Source organism: Chrysemys picta, chromosome 2 (assembly GCF_011386835.1).
Source record: "Chrysemys picta bellii isolate R12L10 chromosome 2, ASM1138683v2, whole genome shotgun sequence".
Taxonomy (NCBI): domain Eukaryota; kingdom Metazoa; phylum Chordata; order Testudines; family Emydidae; genus Chrysemys; species Chrysemys picta.
This window is the reverse complement of record NC_088792.1, coordinates 81,605,298-81,628,859: the sequence shown is the minus strand read 5'-3', so window position 1 is coordinate 81,628,859 and position 23,562 is coordinate 81,605,298. Positions and strand designations below refer to the sequence as shown.

At 46.9% G+C, this 23,562-nt stretch overlaps 1 protein-coding gene and 1 long non-coding RNA gene across 2 annotated transcripts in view; one reads left to right on the top strand and one right to left on the bottom strand.

The window, feature by feature from the left end:
- LOC101953884 (collagen alpha-6(VI) chain) overlaps positions 1-23,562 on the bottom strand; it is a 298,199-nt gene that overhangs the window by 95,662 nt on the left and 178,975 nt on the right. Inside the window, exon 1 of the mRNA XM_065583599.1 lies at positions 1,141-1,313. The gene's annotated coding sequence lies outside the window, so the exon portion shown is untranslated. Of the gene's footprint in view, positions 1-1,140 lie in introns of the transcript that reaches the window.
- LOC135981380 (uncharacterized) lies at positions 3,597-4,956 on the top strand. The gene is made up of 3 exons (XR_010598372.1): positions 3,597-3,707; positions 4,374-4,471; positions 4,864-4,956. It is a non-coding gene; the product is annotated as an uncharacterized LOC135981380 (long non-coding RNA).

Genomic DNA, 23,562 nt, shown 5'->3' with positions numbered 1-23,562 from the left:
TGCAAACCAGCATCTTTTAATACACAAAAAGTACAGTGTGTATATGTATAGATTTATATACATTAACACAAGCAGAAACTTTCATCATAGTTAAGATTGCAGCAGGACACGTCAGACTCACCAAAAATTTTCAGAATATTGAAATAAGATATGAAGGGAAAACCCTCTGGTATTCATTGCCACTTTCTCATACCCTTCAACATCATCAATAACTCTTTCACTTCCAGCTCTAGCAGATACTGAAAAGTCATTTGTACCCCAATTTTAGCGAACTTGTGCTCTGACACAAAATCTTAGTTTCAACCTCATACATTTTTATATCAAGAAACTGGCACATCTGACTTTCATACAGTCCGTATACATGTAACATCATTCCACCTTACCATCACAGAGGTTGATTTTTGTGTTAAGAGTGTGAGTATGACTTAGGGGGTACATATGACTTATCGGTATCTGATGAAGAAAGAAGTGGATACCTTATGGAGTGTTAATAATAATGCCTATTTCTTATATAGCACTTCTTATCTATAAAGCTCAAAGCATGTCACCATTTTGAATGTATTTATCTCCACAACACCCCTATGAGGAAGTGTTATCACCCCAGATTTACAGATGGGAATGTGAGACACAGAGGGGCTAAGTGACTTGCCCAAGGTCGCAAAGGAGGTCCACGACAGAGAAGGGAATTGAAGCAGGGTCTCCTACATCTTAAGCTAGTGCCCTAGCCACTGGACCATCCTTCCCCTTTACTATAGTTGTGGACAAAAAAAAGTAAAACATTAATCAGCATTAGGGTTGTGCAAATGTATCAGTAATTTAAGAGTCTAAAACATTACAAGAACGTTGTAATTATCTTAAAAACAAGCATTGCATACTCAGGAAATTCAGAATTAAAAAGTTAAACTTAAATATCTATACACACATTGGTTATATATAATGATATAAATAAGGGGGCAGAGAGAAAAAGTTTATACTGAGAGATATATATAGAAGAGATTTTAGAGAAAAATCTATATATTACCAAAACTTCAGAGTGAAAATTGCAGACTAACAGTATATTTAAATGCAAAACCTGCCACAGAGTGAAATGTAATTTTGTAGCTTTCTTTGGTAATGCAGAAAACAGCTTGTGATACTTACCACATAAAGGGAAGATGTTTATCAGCTCAAAACTTTAGACCTCCAAAGGGGCTCAGGAAAGACTGAACCCCTTTTAAAAGCAACTCTATCAGTAGTTTGCCAAAAAAGCCCTCCCATGATGACAATTAAAATATGTATATTTCAAAGGCTTCCAAACCACCAGAAATAATCTCCTCCCCTCTCCTCACACAGTGAAGAAGGTTGGTCTTCAGTGCTGAGTTCACTGCCAGCAGCAGCAGCTGTGAGGGTGAAGCTCAGGGCTTCATCACTCTCCTGGGTTTCTTACTAACCTGATTTTCACATTTAGCATCAGTCATTCCTGTAAATTCTGCAGCTGAGGGCTGGATAGCAGCCTTGTTTTTTGTTTTTGTTTTTCTCAGCAGCTTTTTAAAGGGTGCTGATGTTTTCTTAATTTATCTGCATTAATCCCTTCCCATGCTTCTTATCACAAGTTCTTTTTATTGCCAGGATAATGAGGTGACCCTCATCCCTCTTTAGGGAGTAATGCTGCAAAGATGCAGAAACACAGGCTTACACACCTACCAATGTGATATATGCCATCATGTGCCAGCAATGCCCCTCTGCCATGTACATTGGCCAAACCGGACAGTCTCTACGTAAAAGAATAAATGGACATAAATCTGACATCAGGAATCCTAACATTCAAAAAACAGTAGGAGAACACTTCAATCTCTCTGGTCACTCAATAACAGACCTAAACACTCAATAACAGACCTAAAAGTGGCAATTCTTCAACAAAAAAAACTTCAAAAACAGACTCCAACATGAAGCTGCAGAACTGGAATTAATTTGCAAACTGGATACCATCATATTAGGTCTGAATAAAGACTGGGAGTGGTTGGGTCATTACAAAACCTAAACTTAATTTCCCCATTACTAATTTCTCCCTACTGTTACTCACACCTTCTTGTCAACTGTCTGTAATGGGCCACTCTCTTACCACTTCAAAAGTTATTTTTCCTCCCTTGGTATCCTGCTGTTAATTGATTTATCTCGTTAGACTGACCTCACACTTGGTAAAGCAACCCCCATCCTTTCATGTATTTATATCTGCTCCTGTATTTTTCACTTCATGCATCTGATGAAGTGGACTCTACCCATGAAAGCTTATGCCCAAATAAATTTGTTAGTCTCTAAGGTGCCACAAGGACTCTGCATTGTTTTTGCTGATACAGACTAACACGGCTACTACTCTGAAACAGGTTTAACGATGTACCAAGTGAATTTTCTGCCCCAGCTGACACACTCATTTTTTGGACTGCTCACAAAGGGATAATTAGCTGGAAAGCACTTTCCTGCTTTCTTCCAACTTTTATTTTTAACTTATATAAACAACAGTACATCCTGCTGGACCACAGAAATTCCTTGGAAACTGGCAGTCATGATCTATTGTGTATTCTAGTAATAATAATTTTAAAGAGAAAGTTTCCCACATATAGAGTGAGGAAATGGCCATATAAAAAGTGGGTAGCTAGATAGATAATGCAGTATACTTTACAGTTGCATCCCATACATGGCATTTTTAAATTGAGTGCTATTAAAAGGTATGGAATTGGCAGCCCTGGGAGACTGAAGTCATTTATTCACAAAACAGGTTCACTAAGGGCAGCAGCAGTGTAATCTACACCGCCCAGTTACAACATACTTCTGGTGCCCCAAACCTAAGCTGGAATTTAGGAGGAGGAGGAGGAGGAGATCTATGATGAAGAATATGACACACTAGTTGACAACAGTGGATAACAAAAGCCAAAACTAGATATTTATTTGAAAGTGAATGTGCCCATAGCTGATAAGTAGGCTTGGAAAGAGGAGATTTTTAAATCAGTAACAGTTGTTCAACATTGATTTTATCGCACGCACACACACAAACCCACAAAAAATATTTCCACTGATAATAATCAAAATGCACAGATAGGCAAAGTGAGAAAAATGCTGCTTGAGAACTTCTTAGAGTTTGACTTAAGGTTATTTACTTGTACATTTTGACATATGGTGTTGAAAAAAGCTTTAATTTTTTCAAGATGTACTGTCATTAAATAATTGTCTGACCCCTCCCACTGTCTGACCCTCCCCCCCTAATTTTCTGCACTTGTGAAAATTTAAATCAATACACATTGAAAAAAAAATGCTTAAAAGCCATATACAGGAAAAGCTCTGTTAACTGGCACTTTATCAATTGTGACAGACCCAGACCAGTGGGGTACAGGAGCCTGGTAGAGGGCAAATATACTGGTCACTGTATGAGTAGTTTTCTGTTCCCTGAGTGACCAGAGCAAGGGCTGCACTAGAGTAATCAGGAACCTGCTAGAACCAATGAAGACAGGCAGGATAATTAAGACACCTGGAGCCAATTAAGAAACTGCTAGAATCAACTAGGACAGGCTAGCTAATCAGGGCACCTGAGTTTAAAAAGGACCTCACTTCAGTTTGTAGCATGCATGTAAGGAGCTGGAAGTAAGAAGCATGAGGAGCTGAGAGTGAGAAGACATACTGCTGGAAGACTGAGGAGTACAAGCATCATCAAACACCAGGAGAAAGGTCCTATGGTGAGGATAAAGAATGTGTTGGGAGGAGGCCATGGGGAAGTAGCCCAGGGAGTTGTAGCTGTTGCTTAGCTGTACCAGGAGGCACTCTAGACAGCTGCAGTCCACAGGACCTTGGGCTGGAACCCACAGTAGAGGGTGGGCCGGGATTCTCCCCCAAACCTCCCAACTCCTGATCAGACACAGGAGGAATTGACCTGGACTGTGGCTTCTACCAGAGGGGAAGGTCTCTGGGCTGTTTCCTGACCCACATGGTGAATCCGTGAGGCAAACAAATCTGCCAAGGTAGAGGAGAAACTTTGTCACACAACCAGAAATCTCTATTAACCAGCAACCGGCATTTCTGATACTCCCCAATACAAATCTTCAATCTAGTAACTAGTATACTACCCAGGAGGTTATGCAGTTGCCCATTCTGCACTCTGCTTTTATGCAAAAGTGGCAGAAGACAAGTAAGCAAGCGGACATCAGGGATTTATTCAAAAGAGCAGCTTCCAGGGTGTGTCATAGGGTAATTACAGATTCAATCCAATCTCCTACACCTTCTACCTTTACAATGATAATTGATGTTGATGATCCAGAGGCACTGAAAGATCCTGAAGTGCCTTCTGAATCACCAAAGAAAGATTAAATTATGTTCAGTAGAGTTTTAGTGTTGTGTATTTTTAGTGATCTAGGTGTACGCCTTGCGCTGCCCATAGTGATATCTGGTGTCATACGATAACCTACTGTATAGAAAACTTTACCTGTATACTACTACTGGATTGGTGAGTACCTGTATACTATTTTATACTTTATTCATTTTATTGTATTCTAATTCTTTGAAAATTGGTATTCCATTGGTAAGTATAACTCTTAGTTAACTGGAATTTTTGACTAACTGGCATCCCTTATTTCCCCCAACATGCTGGATAACACAGCTTTTACTGTATTTGTGCAACTGTGAACATTTAAATAAACAAACATAAAAACATACTTAAAAATAAACACTATCAGTCAAAATTATATATAAAAAAAAAAAATGAAAATCAAATTCTACCAAGCCTACTGCTAAGGCAGTCTGTCATAGGATTGTAGGACCTTCTGGATATTTTTCTTTTGATTATTTTATTTTTTAATAACAAATCGTGCTGCCATAACTTGAAATTGTCCTTTGCAGGGGCATGATGCTGATGAAGAGGTAACCAGCCCTTGGATGGAAGGGGACTGAGCTAGAACTGGTAGAAACCCCTGTTCTTCCCATGTGGGGGGGAAAAAATTCAAACAAACTTTTAATTTTAAATCTTTTGTGAGAAATTTTCAAATTGAATTGAGTTTTTTGTTTTGATTCACTTCAGAAATTTTGTTTTGATTTAGTTTTTCATATGAAAATTTTAAATGTTTACCCCCCCACACACACACTTTTCCAGCCCTTCTTCTTTTTTGCCACTGAATGCAATCGAATGAATGTTGTCTACAGGTTTATGCTTTATTAATTTTTTCCCTCTCTTTTCCACTAAAACTTAAGGACATTTGGAGATGTTACAGAGGGGAAGATTTACAGTATTTTATTTTTCCTTTTGCCACTCTTAACTTTTTCAAAGCTGGGAGAAATTTTGAAAAATTATACACAGAGGTTCTCAAACTAGGGGTTGTGAGGTTATTATGTGGGGGGTCGTGAGCCGTCAGCCTCCACCCATTATAATGGTGTTAAATATATAAAAACACATTTTTAATTTATAAGGGGGTTCACACTCAGAGGCTTGCTATTTGAAAGGGGTCACCAGTACAAAAGTTTGAGAATCACTGAATTAAAGAAAGGGGTGGAAAACGTGGGGAATACACATGCTGGAAATTATTCATTCTATTTGCATTCAGTGGCAAAAATGAAAAGGGGGTAAAGAGGGAAAACACAAATAATAACCAACACATGTTTGAATACAACAAATTTCAATTCAAAATTACATGGAAAGTGTCCTTTTGTTTAGAAACTTCCCATACAGTCATTTAAATTAAATTTTCCCCACAAAAAATGTTTTTTTGATGACACTCTATTTTGTGTCAGGAAATTCTTTTGGTCCTTCAGAACTGGCTGCTCTCTCACTGTTCACTGAGGTTGGTGTGGGAAGGGTTCTCTCCCAACAGTATTGTTTGCTGCTTTGAGGTAAATCCAGTGCATCTCTCTCAAGGGCTGCTTGGAGGCCTCAGGGAGAAGTACAGCCTGGAGCAGCCCTGTGTCAACCACTCTTGGGAGCTGCCTCAGAGCACAGGTTGTTCCCTGCTATCACCTCTGAGCTCCTCCTGGAGTTTTTCCCTGTCATGCAAAAAAGGGAGGGCCAGGGCTGCAGACAAACCTCTCAACCCGCCAATATGTGGCACAAGCCATCAACATACATGACAAATGACTAACGTGTGGAACACCTGGGCTTTTTTGCCCGCCGTGCCGCAAGTGATCAAACAGGCGGAGCTAGTCATTTTTATTTGGGAGTTGGCGAACTTTGGTAACAATTTAGCAAAGCTGATATGATCTCTCTTTATGTTTGGGAGGCAAATGGTAGAGGGCACTGGAGCCACTTCAGAATGCAGGTGGTTCTTACATAGCAGCTCTGAGACACTCTTACAGCCCTACCTTCCCTTCTGCATGGAGGGGTGAAGCTATCAAAGGTACTCGCTTCCGAAGTTCACACAAACAGCACCTAAGAAAATATTTAAATAAGTCTTTTTAGGCTTCCAAAGTAAATCAAGCACCTGGGTGGAGCTGTGTAACTTGGAAAATTGATGCTCTCTGATGCCATTAATACATCAGAATCCGAAATCTCACTTCGCAACAGGTTTTACATACGTCTTACAGCTTTACTCTCCAAGGCCAAATTCTGTCCTCATTTACACCCATGCAACTGCACTCATTGGAATGGAAATGCATGAGTTTAATGGTGGCCACCATTGGTCCAATAGCTCAGACCACCCACAATTACTAGAACTAGAGAAAATATCTTATAATTTATATTAATGCTAAGAATTGCACAACTCAATACAAATGCTCAGTTTGCTTTATAAATAAGGCTAAACAGACTCGAGGGTTTTTTGGATGACATTTTGTTCATCTGCCTTGTTTGTGCATGTTTTATGTACTTTCACATGTTTTCTTAGTTTTTATGCAAATTAGGCTAAACCACCAAATTTGAAACCAATGTGAACTACACAGATAAAACAGGACAGAATTTAACTTTCATTCTGCAAAACTACCTCTCCTCACACTTTAGGTAAAGTGGATTGTGGGTAAAGGTCATCTGTGCAGGAGACAGAACTTTCTCAGTGGCTGGTCTGAGCCAGTGGAATGAACTCTCACAGGAACTAAGGACCTCACAGATCTCACCACTTCTGCTCCAAGTTTGAGAAACGCTGCCATAGAAGACAGCCTGGTCCCAAGTAAGCATGTCCTTTTACTAGAGATTAGGCAGAAACAGAACTTGAATCTGTACCCATAGGATATTTGAATGGGTTCAGATTAGAATTGCAGATCTGCATCCATCACTGCAATCCTCCCCTTCTGGTTCCAATCTATTTTACCTTAAGGTTCTATTATTGGTGTGCCTCACCATAGTATTGGGTGCCTTCACATCATATTAATAGCACCAGTGAAATCCCTAGTGGACTCTGTGAAGTCTTTGGCAAATCTTCCTTTTCAGTGACAAAACTCTACTTGATTCCCCCTCCCCATTGTCCTCTTTCTGCTTTTTCCTTTATTTTATTAATTTCCTCTTTTTATGTGGCTGATAGGGTTTGGGGGCAGAAGAAGTGTCCATGCTATGTGTCATTCTTATAAATTTCTTGTGAATGATAGTGTTGTATAATCTGGGGCATCCCCAGAAGTTTTACACATGGTACATCCCGGGGCTCCCCACTGCCCCTCTTCCACAATGTGGGCTCTCACTGCAGTTCCCTGTACTTGTAGCAGGTCTTGAGGCTGTCACTGAGCAAGTCCTAAGGACAGAGCAGAGGGCACATGGGCTGCTGGAAGCATGGTGAGGCTGGGCAGGGCCCTGGGGGGAGTCTTGGTGCAGGAGCCGGCACCATGGTAGCATCAAGAAGATGCAGTGATGGCATCCCCACTGCCCACTCAGCTTTAGCCCTAGCGGCCCCTCCATTCTGACAGCAGTACCAGAACTATGAGTGGCATTGTGACCTGATGCATGGGGGGGGGGGTCGCAGCACTGCTCAGGTTTGACCCCACTGTCATGATCGAGGGCCACAGGACCAAACCTGCATGGGCAGTGGGGTGCCAGAAAAAGAACAGGATAGGTAGGGAGAGGTAGAGCTGTGAGACACCTTAAGAGTGAGGGCAAGAAGCATGAACTTCATGTAGTAAAACAGAAAGGAAGTAGGGAGTGATGTGGGCAGACAGAGGAGTTAAGAAGCTGATTCTAAGAGCTAAGTGGACTTGCATAGCTGTGGGTTTTTTTGTTTTTGTTTTTGTTTTTTTTCTTATAAGAGAAATCTACATGTGTGTATTAAAGCTGGTCAATATATCTGGCAAACTGAATGGCCAGAAGAGATGCAGAAAGGAAATGATACTCAGTAGGCTAACCTTTTGATGAATAGAGTTCCTTTACCTTTAGAGATTTTATGTGAACTTGGGTTACAGAGCCAAATACTATAGTCAGAGCCAGAAAAAACACCTGGGTCAAGCTGCCTGACCTCCTGTCTCTTGCAGCATTATTCCTTCCAGTACATCCTGGCCCCAGTGCAGTCAATGAGAGACTTGATGTCAAAGGTTGACTTCAATGAACCCAGGATTCAGACCAGTACTACTTTATTTATTTTTAAATAACACACTTTTTTATTTAAGAAGTTTTAACCAGTTTGCAAATCATTACCATGTAAATATCTGAGATAAAACAATCATTATAGTGAACTTCTTTGTTTTGGCTTTTGGAAACTTTACGCTGTAATATAATCAACTCTGTTTTACAGGTGTTATATTACAAAGTGAGCCTCTGTACATCGTGTTGGATATGTTGTTTCTAGTGAATTTATTGAATTGAGTGAAAGTACTGATTATATGAGTATATGCTATATTTTCTACAGAATCCTTGCAGCATTCACTGCACAGGATGAACAGTGAATAAGGCGAGTCTGCATGTCAAATGAGACTGTTGGACCCCTGCATTACTCAGTGCAGAAATTGTAAGATGTGTGTGCAAGTGACTGAGAGGGCTACAAGAAAAAGAACACAAGAATTCCATTGTTTTCAAAAACTTGAAGATGCACTCAAGGTCTGGTCTTGCAAAGTGGTAAGTGCCTTAGGATCAGGTTCTTGAGGAACCATGTTCTGTCTCAGTCTTCAGTTCCGTTGGGCTTCTTGCTGGTCGGTAAGAAGTGTGACACGAGCACTTTGTGTTACACTTTTATTTCAATTACTAAACTGTACTGCAAGAATTGTGTGTGTGTTTCAATGAGACTTTACTTGAGACTCTCCCGCCAGCTGTGAGAAGAGGAAAACTAAGTTGAGCAGAGGTGCTAAGCATCTGTCCCTCCCATTGTCTTATACTGGAAAAATTTAGTATAAGTGACTTGCCCAACATTGCACACAAAGTCTGTAGCAGAGCCAGAGAGAGGTTTGCCTGAGTCCCAGTTCAGTGCCTTAACCTTTGGCGGTGGCAGATTATTGCTTATATATGATTTATTTTATTTTTTTTTTACAAATACCCTTGCTGATTGCAGGCAAAGCAGAGGAATTACCCCCATATTTTTCTGTGTTTGATCTATAGGCAGGCCAGGTTTCAATGGCTTCTACCTTTATCAGTTAGGTCACTTGCATTAACAGACACTTTCTGGTTTGCTTTTAGATTCAAAGCCATCAGCAGCTCAGACTGTCTTAAAAGGGACACAATCAACTTTTACCAGCGTTTTTTGATTACTTTTAACTCCTGCTTCCAAAACACACAGTGATTTGAAAAGGAAAACCCAACCTATTGTGGCTCCCTTTTGGAGCCCTCATAGGATTTTAATTACGTAGCCTGGTAGGTTTACATTTCTTTTACCCCTTCTACAATATACACTGCCCATGTCCTGGGGAAAATGCACATTGCTTCTACACTGCTCTGTTTATACATAGCTGTATATAGATTACATTCTTTTTATACACTTGGGGCAGTTAAATTTTAATAGAATCCCTTGTTCTTTTAGCAAATTTGGCTAAATTGTCCATAGTCAAATGACTTCAATTGGACAGTCTCTTTGCCTGGATCATTCACAGACATTCCTTTGGAAAAGGCTCATTTTTCCTTCAGAATGGCTGCAAAGAAACCAAGAATTCTCTTTCTATAACACTTTTCCTTTTTAACACTGTTACAGCATTTAACTGCTTCATTTCCCTCCAGGCTCTGCAGTTAACTTCTCATTCCCTTTCCTTACTCCTGCCACTATGCACTCAGGGCTTCTAACCTGTCTTCCAATTTCTTTGTCTGCTGCCTGCATGCTTGGCTGGGCCCGAGCCTGCTTTTTTCGCTGACTTGTCCCTTTCCATGGGCACAGGCTTTGTTTCATTACCAATTTAGCAAGGAGGATGGGCTCCTCAACTAGCCACCAACCCTCCTGGTCCCTTTACTCTTCCTAATCACCCCACAGGGTGCTCTCCTCGTAGTTGGGGGTGCTGTACATACGACCTTCACCCGCTGGACCTTTCCTCCCTCTTAATGAGGGCAGCTATAGGGGCACAGCAAGGTTCCACCCATCCTTGTGGATCCTCGCAAAGGGAGAAATCAAAGCCCTCATGAGGGTCACCTGAATCATCCTCCGTGAGGCTCGCCACCTGGACCGAACGCACGGCCAACTGACGTTTTAACTGGTCAATCTCTCTTTCATGACGAGCACACTGCCGTTGCAGAGGACGCTGAGCATGAATAGTCAAGTCTTTGATTAGTCCCTGAAGGACCGGTACTTGCTTAGCCAGTGCTTCCAGGCGGGTGCCTTCTGCTTTTTCCACCTGGAAGTTCTGTCTCAAGGCCTGCAACTTGTCCTGGGCATAGGCTGAGGTTGCTGCCTGGTTAGTGATCTGTGCTTTCAGTTGCTCAATTTCCACCAGCTGTCAGGTATACACCTCTTCCCTTCTCCCCAACTCCTCTTTCTGTCCTGACAATATTTAATACCACCTGGCTGCTGCAGTCCAAATTAATCCTACAGCTGCCCCTAGATTTTTCCCCTTCAGCTTTTCATACTCCGCATACAGGGCTAACAAATCCTGCCAAGTCTGCCCTCTTTTCTGAAGCTCTGCTATGGAATCCCAGGGATTGTATCCCACCTTGATGAGAGCCCTCTCCAGCTGGGAGAGGTCCTCACCCCTCCCTTTGAAAGAGGCAGCAGGGTCCTGTCTCTCTTTGCTGCCTCTCCCATGGCTCGGGAATCTGGTCCCCCTGCCTCCTATGATGCCAGGTGACTGGGCAGCGGGACTACCATGTCTGCACTCCCTAACGCCTGTACGTCCAGGCTTGAACCCATCGGTGATGCCATCGCCCACAACTGCGGGACTCTCGAGTCCGTAACTGTACCCTTTTGTTTCCTGAACATGTCACAATTTGTTAGTACAACTCTTAAGGTCTTTTAATCACTTGAGATTTCAGTTGCCCATGCCTGCACCAGGGCTAACAATACTCAACCTTTCCGCGCTGGAGGGAGAGACGCTAAATCTCTCTCCATATTTCTCGGTCCACTCTCACCGAAGGTCCACACACCAAATGCCCCGCTCAGCCTGAGCGAGAAACCCAAAGCTCTCCTCTTCTACTCAGTCCTACTACTACTGAGGAGGTATGCACCGAGGATTGTCCACTTGGAGTGAGAATCTCTAAGTCTGCCTCCTATTGTCCGGTACTGCTATGACCGGGGGTAGACCTACCTCCACCCTTCGCCCGCCAACAAGGGTGGAGAGAGGAACGTTAAGCCTCCCTCCATTTCTCAGTCGTAGTATGACTGAGGGTGGGGTTCATCTTTAATCATAAAATCCTCAACATGAAAGACCAACCGTGCCAGACAGAGCAAACATGAATTACCAAGCGCAGAACAGTTGGTGCGCTCCGCAGGGCTCTCCGCCCCCTCCACAATTCTCCACCAAAACTGTGGTAACAGAAATCTGTCAATCTGGCTGGGGCATCAGGTGATCAAGCTGAGGCCACAGGATCTTTAAGGGAGGAGATGAAGGAGCACACCAAGTTCTAAATTTTAAAGCTTCATTAATAAAATAACAGTGGAGAGTGTTGGGTGCTCCCCACGTCACTCAGAGGAAGGAAGAAAGCGTTAGTGCCCCAAGCCCTAACCCACTTTCATACTCTCACACGCTCTATCCACCATTGGCCAAGTCTGGGTGTAACGTAAGAAGAAGAGGGGGAAGGGTGGACGGGAGTTCTGTCCTAGGCCCAGGCTGCCCGAGGTTCGCTGTTGATCTCTGCCTTGCTTTGGCTCTCGGGAGGGTTTTAAACCCTGGGTTCCTTTGGGGGCATTGTTGTCCACGGCCCTCTGTGCCTGGTGCTCTTTGTACCAGTCCCAATCAGCTCGCTGTGGCTTTCTTGGCTGCCCAAAACACATCGGCTCTGAAGAATTTGTTTTCCCTTCTGTTGGCCTTCGCCGTCTCATTCGCTTTTACTGTTTTCACTGCAGCTCTGCTCAACTTAGTTTTCCTCTTCTCACAGCTGGCAGGGGAGGGGTTTGGGTAAGATGTGAATACAGCTGTAGACTCCTTGTCAAGCCCATGGCCTTGGACTGGGGCCAGCGTCTTATCTTGGGAGCAGAAGTGTGGAGTTAACCCGTTCTCTCTCTTCGGCCTCTTGTAACCTGCAAAAAAACCTTTCACTCCCCCTTCACACCTTTGACCCTTCCCGAAATGCTTTGCAATGCCTGCACCGGTGTTAGCAACATACAATGCTGCCTCCCTGGGGGGGGGGCGGGGCATTGGATTGTGACAAGAGGAAGGGCTGCAGGGCTGGGCCCTTCTTCGTTATGTTTTTCACCACTAAATCCCGGTTTGGAACTGCACCCTTGACAACGACTAACTTGCATCTCCACTGCTGAACTTGGCCCCATATCTTAGGGTTTGCTAAAGAGCCCATTACTGTAGTATCTAGTGTCTATAGCCATTGTCCAAACTCAACTTCAGCCTACAGCACATGGAGGCATGAATGCACACGAGTTCCAACTCTAGACTCTCAAGCTTCTGATGAATTTTTAGAGGGAAAATTGGTGATAACAAAATCTTTTCATAATATAATAGTGTATAAAGATACTGAATTACCTGGATTCTGAGTCACCGAAGTGTGAATCTCAGTAATGATGACAGACAACGTCAGCAGCAAAGTTCCAAGCTTCAGTTCTGGGGGAGGGAAAAATTCCATATACAAGTGTAAGAAGGACATTGGAACATGCTTTATAATAAATGCAGGAAATCTATAAAGGGTACGTTGCCTTCTTCAGCCATGAATTCAGGCATTAATTTACTGTGTCATTACTTATCAAGCTCTCTTCAGTGGGCAAAGACAATTTAATACCTCCAGCATTCCTTCTGACTGCATGTTGCTCTGTATACCTGCTTTAACATAAGAGGAATGGGGTCAAATCCTCATTTGGTGTAAACTGGCAACACTGATTTGCCAGTTGGTGCTGGCTCCTCAAAGATTTTATTCTATGGGTGTGTGTGTGCATTCTGTAAGGATATTATTGAAGTTTAAACATAATGTAAACATTACTTTCACAGGCATGGATTGCAGTGCTCAGACAGTTAGATGATTCATTCTGTGTAATTCACAGGTGCCAATTAATTTCTCTTCCATGAGAATACTCTTGTTGGCACAGAGGCCCAAATCCTGGACATAGTGCAAAGTCTAGTAAGTGGAGTGGAAGGCCAGTGGGGGTAGATGGAGGAGGACTGGACCGCCCAAATTGTAGATTGGTATGGAACCCATTTCCAGCCACAGATTGAAAGCTACACTGGCCCCTGAACCTGCTGCATCCATGCTTATCTACTATATCAATGTGATGTCCAGTGTATCTGCTTCATGTGAGACCAGCCTGCCTCTTCCCCCTTCCAACCCCTAAAATCTCTTCATGCTGGGAGCATCTGTGTGTACCACATAGAATATCAGGGTTGGAAGGGACCTCAGGAGATCATCTAGTCCAACCCCCTGCACAAAGCAGGATCAATCCCCAGACAGATTTTTGCCCCAGATCCCTAAATGGCTCCCTCAAGGATTGAATTCACAACCCTGGGTTTAGCAGGCCAATGCTCAAACCCCTGCGCTATCCCCCGGACAGAATGCAGTTGGCCCAGATCCCATGTATGGGGTATCTGCATCTTCCCTCCCATCTCCACACACACTAGAATCACACTGGTTCTGCTGCCTTCCAAACCCTCCGCACCAGAAGAGGGGGCAGGATGTGCTCCAAATGGCCAATCAGAGTGATACGTAAACTTGCATCATCTTTAAGAGCGTTAATGATCTGGAGGATGGTGTGTATTGCACCTCAGCAAGTTTGCAGAAGACACTAAACTGGGAAGAGTGGTAGATACGCTGGAGGGTAGGGATAGCATACAGAGGGACCTAGAGAAATTGGATTGGGCCAGAAGGAAATCTGATGAGGCTCAACAAGGACAGGTGCAGAGTCCTGCACTTAGGACGGAAGAATTCCATGCACTGCTACAGACTAGGGACCAAAGGGCTAGGCAGCAGTTCTGCAGAAAAGGACCTAGGGGTTACAGTGGATGAGAAGCTGGATGTGTGTCAACAGTGTGCTCTTGTTGCCAAGAAGGCTAATGGCATTTTGGGGTGTATATGTAGGAGCATTGCCAGCAGATCGAGGGACATTATCATTCCCCTCTATTCGACATTGGTGAGGCCTCATCTGGAGAACTGTGTCCAGTTTTAGGCCCCACACTACAAGAAGGATGTGGTTGGGATGACTTATTTGGGGATTGGTCCTGCTTTGAGCAGGGGGTTGGACTAGATGACCTCACACTCTAGAAGGAAGCACGAATACAGGGAGTGGAGACAGCATGGCAGAGAGAGACCGAGATACACACCATGTGGGAGAGAGAGAGAGACGCACATTTCCCCTTGAAGTACGCTGACCCCACTCTAAGTACACTGCCTTGTTAAGTAGATCAACAAGTTGAGACAGCAAGCTCCCTTCATCCTGAGCCCTGTGGAGATGGGGTAAAGGTAGGGTTACCATATTCAAACATTTAAAAAAGAGGACACTCCACGGGGCCCCGGTCCCGCCCCCAGCCCTGCCCCTTCTCCAACCCCTTCCCCAAAGTCCCTGCCCCAACTCTGCCCCCTCCTCTGAGCACCCCGCATTTCCCCTCCTCCCTCCCGCTCTGATCTTGGTTGGGGGTTGCTAAGTGCTTCTCTGCTCCCCACTCGCCCTGCAGTCCCTGCACCCCCCCGCCTGCCCTGCACCCCCCTGCCCTGCAGCCTCTGTGCCCCCCGCTCTCCACTCACCCTGCAGTCTCTGCGCCCCCTGCCTGCCCTGCAGCTTCTATGCCTCTGCCCGCCCTGCTCCTCCTCGCCCTGCAGCCTCTGCACCCCCCCCTCCGCCTGCCCTGCTCACCCGGCAGAGGGAGAGCTGTGGGCGCCACGTGGACTCAAACACTGTTCTGCAGGGGAGGAGGGGGAGACGGAGGGAGGGACTCTGGCTGCTAGAGGCCCCAGTGGCTGCGAGCGGCTTTCAATCAGGCCCCACCATCCAATCAGCCGAGCTGCACTCTGCATGAGGGGAAGGGGGAAATCCTGGATATTTCTACTTGATTAGAAATCTCCCCCGGCCAGCCATTTAACGCTGAAAAAGCCGGACATGTCCGGGGAAACCCGGACGGATGGTAACCCTAGTAAAGGAGCAGGGGGAAGGGGAGACCCTGACATTAGCATCCCTCTTCTTTCATCCCCTCCTCCCCGCACAGCAAGCAGGAGGCTCCCGGGAGCACATGGCGATGGCAGGAGGGACAGCCCAATGGAACTGAATCTCCTTCAAAACCCAAACCAAGATACTCCCCTCCCCTATACAGATTGAACCCCACCAAATGCGGCACCCCACTTAAATAGATACACCTGACCTTGCAACAGCTCAGGGCTATTTGAAGCCAAATGGTGAAGCCTGTTTCAGAGCAGAGGGCTCTATCACTAGCTGTCTCTCCTTTAACGTGCTTGGGATACAGCTGAAGTGTCGCCTCTGTGTGCAACTGTGACCGTGTGGCATAATGAGAGGCTGTCTTCCAGGTCTCAAGCCATTGAGTGGTTTATAGGCCACCATTAACACCGTAAATTCAATCCTGAAAACAGGTAACCAGTGCCAGTCTTGAAGTCCAGTTTTGGTTCATTTCTTGATATGAGGCTCTCCTCTGATTTATTGATTAAGTGTAACACCCTTTAAGGCTATCAAAGTGGAAAAGAATCAACAGGGGACAGAGAAGGGATGTGTGACGGGCAATAATCACGAGCCATCAGGTTGAAGGAAAATGTGTTTCCTGAATGTCGGGCACCAGCTCCCTGTTCACTGCCCTGCAGTTTTAAGGGGACTAAACTAACATGAACTAGGTACCCTTTAGTTTGTGCCCGCAGTGTCCACACAGGGGAGTTCCAGCGCAGCACTTTGCAGTTTGGACTATAGAGGCGTGAGTAGCAGTGCACACCAGACAGTATAGACAAGCCATGACTGCTGCCAGTCCACTTGTTTCTGACCACAGCATCTGTTTGATCTCCATAGCAAAATATTTAGTAATGATATTTTTTTCTAGTAAGACCTAACCTGCCCTATTCAAATGTGAACTCTCCTTGGCTATTTTTCATCTTCATCCAGCCCAATATATCGGCAATTCACACCAGTGCAGAGGAAGCTCATGAGATCTATGCACCACTCAAAATAGGGCTTAAATGACGCCTAGGTCTTGTGCATGGGTTGAGTTTCACCCTCGGAGTAACATTTTGATGAGCAGCGTTCCTTTGTCATTTTTTTGTTTGTTTGTTATACTTGGGTTATGGAACCATATACTGAAACAAAGGCCAGAAAACACAAGGGGTCAGTCAGCCTGACATGTTCTACCCCGCCCCCCCACACACACACATACACACACACTATGCAGTGCTAGTGCCTCCATTCTGGCCTCATTAAAGTTAACGGGATATGTATAATTTACCTTAATGCCCTGTTATTTAGTGACATGGCTTTTAATCCAAAAATATGTGACTTGTTTGTGTTTCCACCATTTCCTTTTAATCCAGAACATTTAACTGGTTACAGTGCTTTAGCTCGAGTTGTAATTGTTCACATACTTCCAGAGAAAGGTGCTTACAAGTTCACTGGTCCTAATCATAGTTAGATGAATATCGAAATTTGGGTTCACATGACCACATTGGCATAGGCCTGCTCTACACACACTTTTGCATGGATTAAACTAAAGGTAAACTTTTGTGGGTTTAAACCTCAGAGTATTTACACAGGGGTGGGATTGGTTTAACTAAAGTGGCTTTTAAATAGGGTTGTTGTTTTTTTAAACTGGTGTAACTTCTGCATTTAGACACGCCCACATATATGTCCCCAAACATAACTTACCAAGGTTTCATATTTCAAATATCCTTCTTATTCCAGCATGAATTTTAAAGTTTACTTTATAAATCTTCCTCAGATGAGGCTAATATGCTTTTGCCCACAATGCCACTAGGGTCCTTGTAGAAGGAGCATTGCCTCCTTCATAAATATTTTCCAGATGCCTAACATGCCAACTGGTACAGGATTTTAACGTCTTGCCTACAGCAACTTTAAAGCCATAAGGCCCTGGCATTTCTCATAGCATGAGATGAACAGGGTACAATTGACGTTGCTTGAGATATACCTTTAGAGCAGTGGTTCTTAACCTAAGATTTCCAAAAGGGCCCATACCTCCGATTCAAATTTTAAGGGTCCACAAATGAAAAAAGGTTGAGAACCACTGCTTTAGAGTATTAGGAATGCCTGTTTAAGCCACAACCATCCAAAGGAGTGCTAAGGATTTCTGGACCTAAAAGGATACATTAGAGGAATGGGGCTTATCCTGATCCATGTGGAAAGCCGAGACTACCTTCGGCAAAAAGGCAGGGTGAGGGCGGAGCTGAACCTTGTCCTTATGAAAGACCGTATACGGTGGTTCAGAGGTCAGGGTCCTGAGCTCGGAGACCCGGCGGGCTGAGGTGATAGCCACTAAGAACGCCACCTTCCACAACAGGTGGGACCACGAACACGTGGCTAACGGCTCAAAGGGAGGCCCTGTGAGGCAGGAGAGTACCAGGTTTAGGTCCCGGAGCGGGACCAGGGGTCTGGCGTAAGGGAATGCCTGATCTAACCCTTTCAGAAACCGGGCTGTCATGTGATGTGAAAACAGACAGGTCCTGCACAGGGAGATGGGAAGCTGAAATGGCCTCCTCCTCATTTAACCATGAAGCAGCCATGCTGTCAGATGGAGCATGGCTAGGTTGGGATGGAGGAGACGACCTTCCTCCTGGGAGAGGAGGTCCAGGCATAGTGGCAGCCTGCAAGGAGGGTCCGCTAAGAGTTGCAGCAGGGACCCGTACCAATGTTGACGGGCCCAATCTGGGGCTATGAGGATAATCCTCTCCCCATCTGACTTCACCTTCTGTAGGACCCTGTCTATTAAGGGGAAGGGCGGGAAGGCGTACAACAGGGGCCCCAACCATGGGAGCAGGAGCGCATCTGATAGCACCCCATCGCCCTGTCCCGCTCTGGAGCAGAATCGAGGACACTGTCGATTCTGGGCGGTGGCGAACAGGTCTACCTGGGGAGTACCCCACTGTAGGAAGATCCACCTGGCCACCTCCTTGTGCAGGGACCACTTGTGCTGGTGGGAGAACACCCTGCTCAGGCGGTCCACGAGCATGTTGCTCTTGCCGGGCAGGTAAAAAGCCCGCAGGAGTATATTGTGAGCTATACAAAACTCCCACAGGAGCTGGGCTTCCTGGCATAAGGCCCGGGAGCACATGCCCCCCTGTTCGTTGACATAATACATGGCGGTCGTGTTGTCCGTAAGGACTCTGACCACCCTCCCTTGAATGTGCTGGCAAAAAGCCACACACGCCAGGTGTACGGCGCTGAGCTCCCTGACATTGATGTGCAGGGTGAGTTCCTTGGGAGACCACCTATCCTGGGTCCTGAAATCCCCCACGTGGGCTCCCCAGCCCAGGTCCGAGGCGTCCGACACTAGATCTAGTGAGGGAGAGGGCTCTCAGAAGGGAATACCCTGAAGCATGTTGCTCAGGAAGGACCACCATTGGAGGTCTGCCACCACCTTGGGCGGCACCGTGACCACCTTGTCCAGGCCGTCCCTGGCCTGGGACTACTGGGAGGCCAGCCAGAGCTGAAGGGGCCACATCCAAAGTTTGGCATGTCTCACCACATAGGTGCAGGCTGCCATGTGGCCTAGGATTTGAAGGCACACCCGTGCCGTGGTTACCGAAAAGGCCGTGACCGAGGCGATGAGAGCTTTGAGTGTCTCAAATCTGTCCCGTGGGAGGGAGGCAATGGCTACCCGGGAATCTAACAGTTCCTCTATAAGGTTTATGTGCTGAACCGGAATTAATGTGGATTTCTCCTTGTTTACCAGTAGACCTAGGGCCCCGCAGGTGTCTAGCAGGAAGCTCATCTGCTGCTGCACCAGAGCGTGAGACCAGCCCTTGAGCAGCCAGTCATTGAGGTAGGGGAAGATCTGCAGCCCTTTCCTCCTGAGGTGGGCTGCCACCACCGCCATACATTTCATAAATACCCTGGGGGGCAGTAGAAAGGCCAAAGGGGAGGACCGTAAATTGGAAGTGGTCCTGACCCACCAGGAAACAGAGGAAGTGCCTGTGACCCTTGAAAATGTGGATGTGAAAGTATGCATCCTGGAGGTCCAGCGTCGTAAACCAATCCCCCTGGTCTAGGGATGGAATAATAGAGGCCAGGGACACCATGCAGAATTTGCAACGCATCAGAAACTGGTTGAGATTCTGCAGGTCGAGGATGGGCCGAAGCCTGCCCTTCGCCTTGGGGATGAGGAAATACCTGGAGTAAAAACCCTTGCCCTGGTATTCCCGTGGTACCACCGTTTCCACCGCTCCCAGAGAGAGGAGGTGCTCTACCTCCTGGTCGAGGAGGAGGGCATGCTCCGGGGCCCCGGCTGGCTGCCCAGACAGGGGACAATTGGGAGGGGTCGAAACAAACTGTAGCCTGTACCCTTGGGAGATGGTGCTGAGGACCCATTGGTACGACGTGATATGGGACCACTGCAGTCAGAAGTCCGATAAACGGTTTAGAAAAGGTAACTTTATTAACTGGGTGGGGGGTACACTGGCAACAGGCCCAGTGACCCCCCTCAACGAGTCAAAAACGCCGTTTTCCCTGACGTTTAGACTTCGAGGCCCCAAGCTGTGGGCCGAGCGGAATTGGCGTTGGGACCGACGTCTCTGATCCCTCTGTCGCTTAGGTGGGGGTTCATATCTGCCCCTAGTTTGCAAAGCAGAGGGTTGAGGCCTGGGCTTGTCCTGGGCAGGCGGGACGTATAGGCCTAGCGTCTGCAGGGTGGTGCGGGAGTCCTTCATCCCATGCAGACGGGTGTCTGTCTGGTCCGCGAAAAGGGCCTTGCCATCAAACGGCAGGTCCTGCATTATGGACTGGGATTCTGACGACAGCCCCGAAAGCGAGAGCCATGACGCACGTCGCATGGAGACCGCGGAGGCCATCGAACGAGCAGGCTGTGTCCGCAGCATCCGAAGCCACCTGGAGAGCTGCTTTGGCAGGGGTCACACCCTCCTCAATCAGCGCCCGGAACTACTTCGCATCCTTGTCAGGAATGAGGGGCTCAAACTTGGGGAGGGATCCCCAGAGATTGAACTCGTAACGGCTCAGAAGCGCCTGATGGTTGGCCACTCTGAGCTGGAAACTCACTGACGAATACACCTTTTTTCCAAAGGTATCAAGTCTATGAGCAGTCTTGTCCTTTGGCGTGGGCTGGCCATTACGCTCGTGGTGGTGGACCGACTCTACCACCAGTGAGTTTAGAGCTGGGTGGGTATAAAGGTACACAAGACCCCTCGTGGGGTCGAAGTACTTCCTCTCAGCCTTCTTGGAAATAGGCGCAAGAGAGGCCAGGGTCTGCCAAAGGCCAGTGGTGATATTGGCGACTCCCTGATGGAAAGGGAGTGCCACAATGCCCGGTACCGAGGAGGTGAGGACATTAAAGAGAGTATCGGAGGGCTCCTCCATCTCCTCGGCCCGGAGCTCGAGATTGGCTGCCACCCTCCGAAGCAGCTCTTGATGTGCTTTAAAGTCCTCTTGGGAAGAGGGAGGCAGTACCGCGACGGAATTGCCCTGTGTCGAAGAGGCGGAAGGTGCGGTGCCTTCAGCGGCCAATGGTATCGTGGGTTCCACGTCCGGGTTCGGTGCCTGAGTCAGTGCCGGGGGTTCGGCGCCCACAGCCTGATCCCAGTGCCGGGGAGGCGACACGGATCGGCCCTGAGAGGCTCCCGCCACGGAGCGAGGTCCTGGCTGCGCAGGTGCCTGAGGCCACAGTGCCCATTGGCACCATTGTCCCTGCCAGGGCATGGCCTGGAGCAGAGGCGCATCAGGCGCCGGCGGGGCAGGTTGGTCCTGCGGTGCAGTGTGGCCCTGGGAGAGACGACTGCGCGCCGACGCCAACGTCCAGGAGGAGCACACGGTGCCGTAAGAACGGCTGGAGCGATCTTGATCGTCACGGCTCCTGCCCCGAGACTTCAACCTGGAGGAGGTCGAGAGATATATGTCCGAGGAGCTGTCCCTTGACTCCTTGCAGCGCCTATCATCATGGCGCCTTGGTGCTGGGGTCTCTCGGGACACGCCGCAAGCATGGCTCTTGTGACAGTGGGCGCTTGAGTATGAGCGTCGGTGCCAACGGCGTCGCGACCTGTTCCTCCTGGACTCGCTGGAAGAGGCACGGCGCCGCCTCTTGCCACCTCCTCGACGGCGATCGAGACCGGAGGAGTGGGATCCGCTCATCGAAGAGCCCGGACGCGGAGTCGACGTGCGTCGTGGGGCTCTGCTCGGCACCTCAACCTGGGAAGGTGCCTCTACCTCCGACACCTCCGGGGAGGGCTGATGGGCGCCCAAGGGCAGCTTCCCATGGGACCAGGAGCCCGACTGAGGCAGCACTCCCGGCACTGGAAGTATTAAGATGTCACGTGTGGCCTGAGCTGCCTCTGGTGTCAAAGGCATGCGTACCTCCAGTGAGGCTCGTGCGGACGGGACTGGACTACTCCGCTCAGCCCTAGTCGGAGGTCTCTGTCCCGATGGGGATCGCGGGCTGCCCAACTCGGGTCTGGCCTCACCCGTGTCCTTCTCTCGGCGCCGCTGAGACTTCCCTGGCTTCTCAGCGGGGGAGTGGTGCTGGGACGTCGACGGCACCTCGCTGCACGCCGAGGACACGGTACCGGGTGCTGACTCGGAACGGCGCACCGGAGGCGCTTCGCCACGTGCCGAAGATGCGGAGCCCGGCGTGGTGTCAGCTCAACGCGCTGGTGCCAGGGCCAATGCCGACTCCATTAAAACAGCTTGGAGTCGGAACTCACGCTCCTTCTTCGGCCGTGGCTTGAAGGAGCGACAGATCTTGCACTTCTCACTAATGTGAGACTCGCCCAGACAGCGAAGACACAGATTGTGTGGATCGCTTCTGGGCATGGAGTTGCGACAGGAGTCGCACAACTTTAAGCCTGGGCCACAGGGCCTGCCCCAAGCCAGGCACTCGCGAAAGAAAGTTCAGTGAAACTGGATACCACTAAGCTAGAAACGCTGCAGCTAAGCTAAGCTGGAGCAAGTTCCGACTACCTTCACTGGCGGCAAGAAGGAACTGAGGGTGGGGGGAGCACACAGCCCCCTTAATGGCACGATATACAGGCGCCACTCCAGGGGTCGCAGTGGTGCTCCCCCACTACGGATACTGCTAAGGGAAAAACTTCCGGTACTGGTGCATGTGGCAAGCATGCACACCTATAGTGGAATACACAGGAGCAATCACTCGAAGAAGAACAGGGAGGATTGATTGAAATAAAAGTGATTTAAGTCACCAATTTTAATCATTATCTAAAATCATCAAGGAGAAACCTTAACTTAAATAACTGATTTTAATCTGGGTTTGCAACTGTATTTAAAGAAAAGTTCATCTAGTTGGTTGGTAACCATTACAACATGTTGTTTTGCAACTCAGGATAGCCTTTACACTAAATTTGGTACTTCTCTTTGATAACCAGGAGGATACACAATCGTTAGGCATATTTGTAAGCAGTTATATGGATTAATATACATTTATTCAGATCTTTAATTTTTGCATTTCTCATTATTTTTTTAAAATGGTGAAGGATATAATTCTTATTTCCTAAAGTAAGTTAATTCTTTCTTTAGGGAGGCAGTGTGGGGTAGTGATGAGAACACTAGACTAGGACTCAAGAAACCTGTGTTCTATTCCTAGCTCAGCAACTGGTCCTGCTGCATGACCTCCATGTCTCAGTCCCATCTGTGACGTTGCACTCCATATGTTTTATGGAAACATGCTTATGAGTGTGAATAGGATGTAACTGGAATATGCTTTATGCAAAAGATCTCTTGTAAGGTATCATTACAAAGCTTATAATCTACTGAGTGTGTTCATCCTATTTGTATGAATGTATCATTCTTGTATCTAAAACTAGAAATATGAAGTATTACTCTGAGGTCCTATTATAATTATGCAATGTGTGGGCCATTAATGGTGGCTTAGGATCTTGATGGCTCCTATTAACTAGAACAATTGGTTGTAAATGGCTCTGTTTACTTGTAAGCCTTTCTGTGTCCCTGTAAGCCAGGC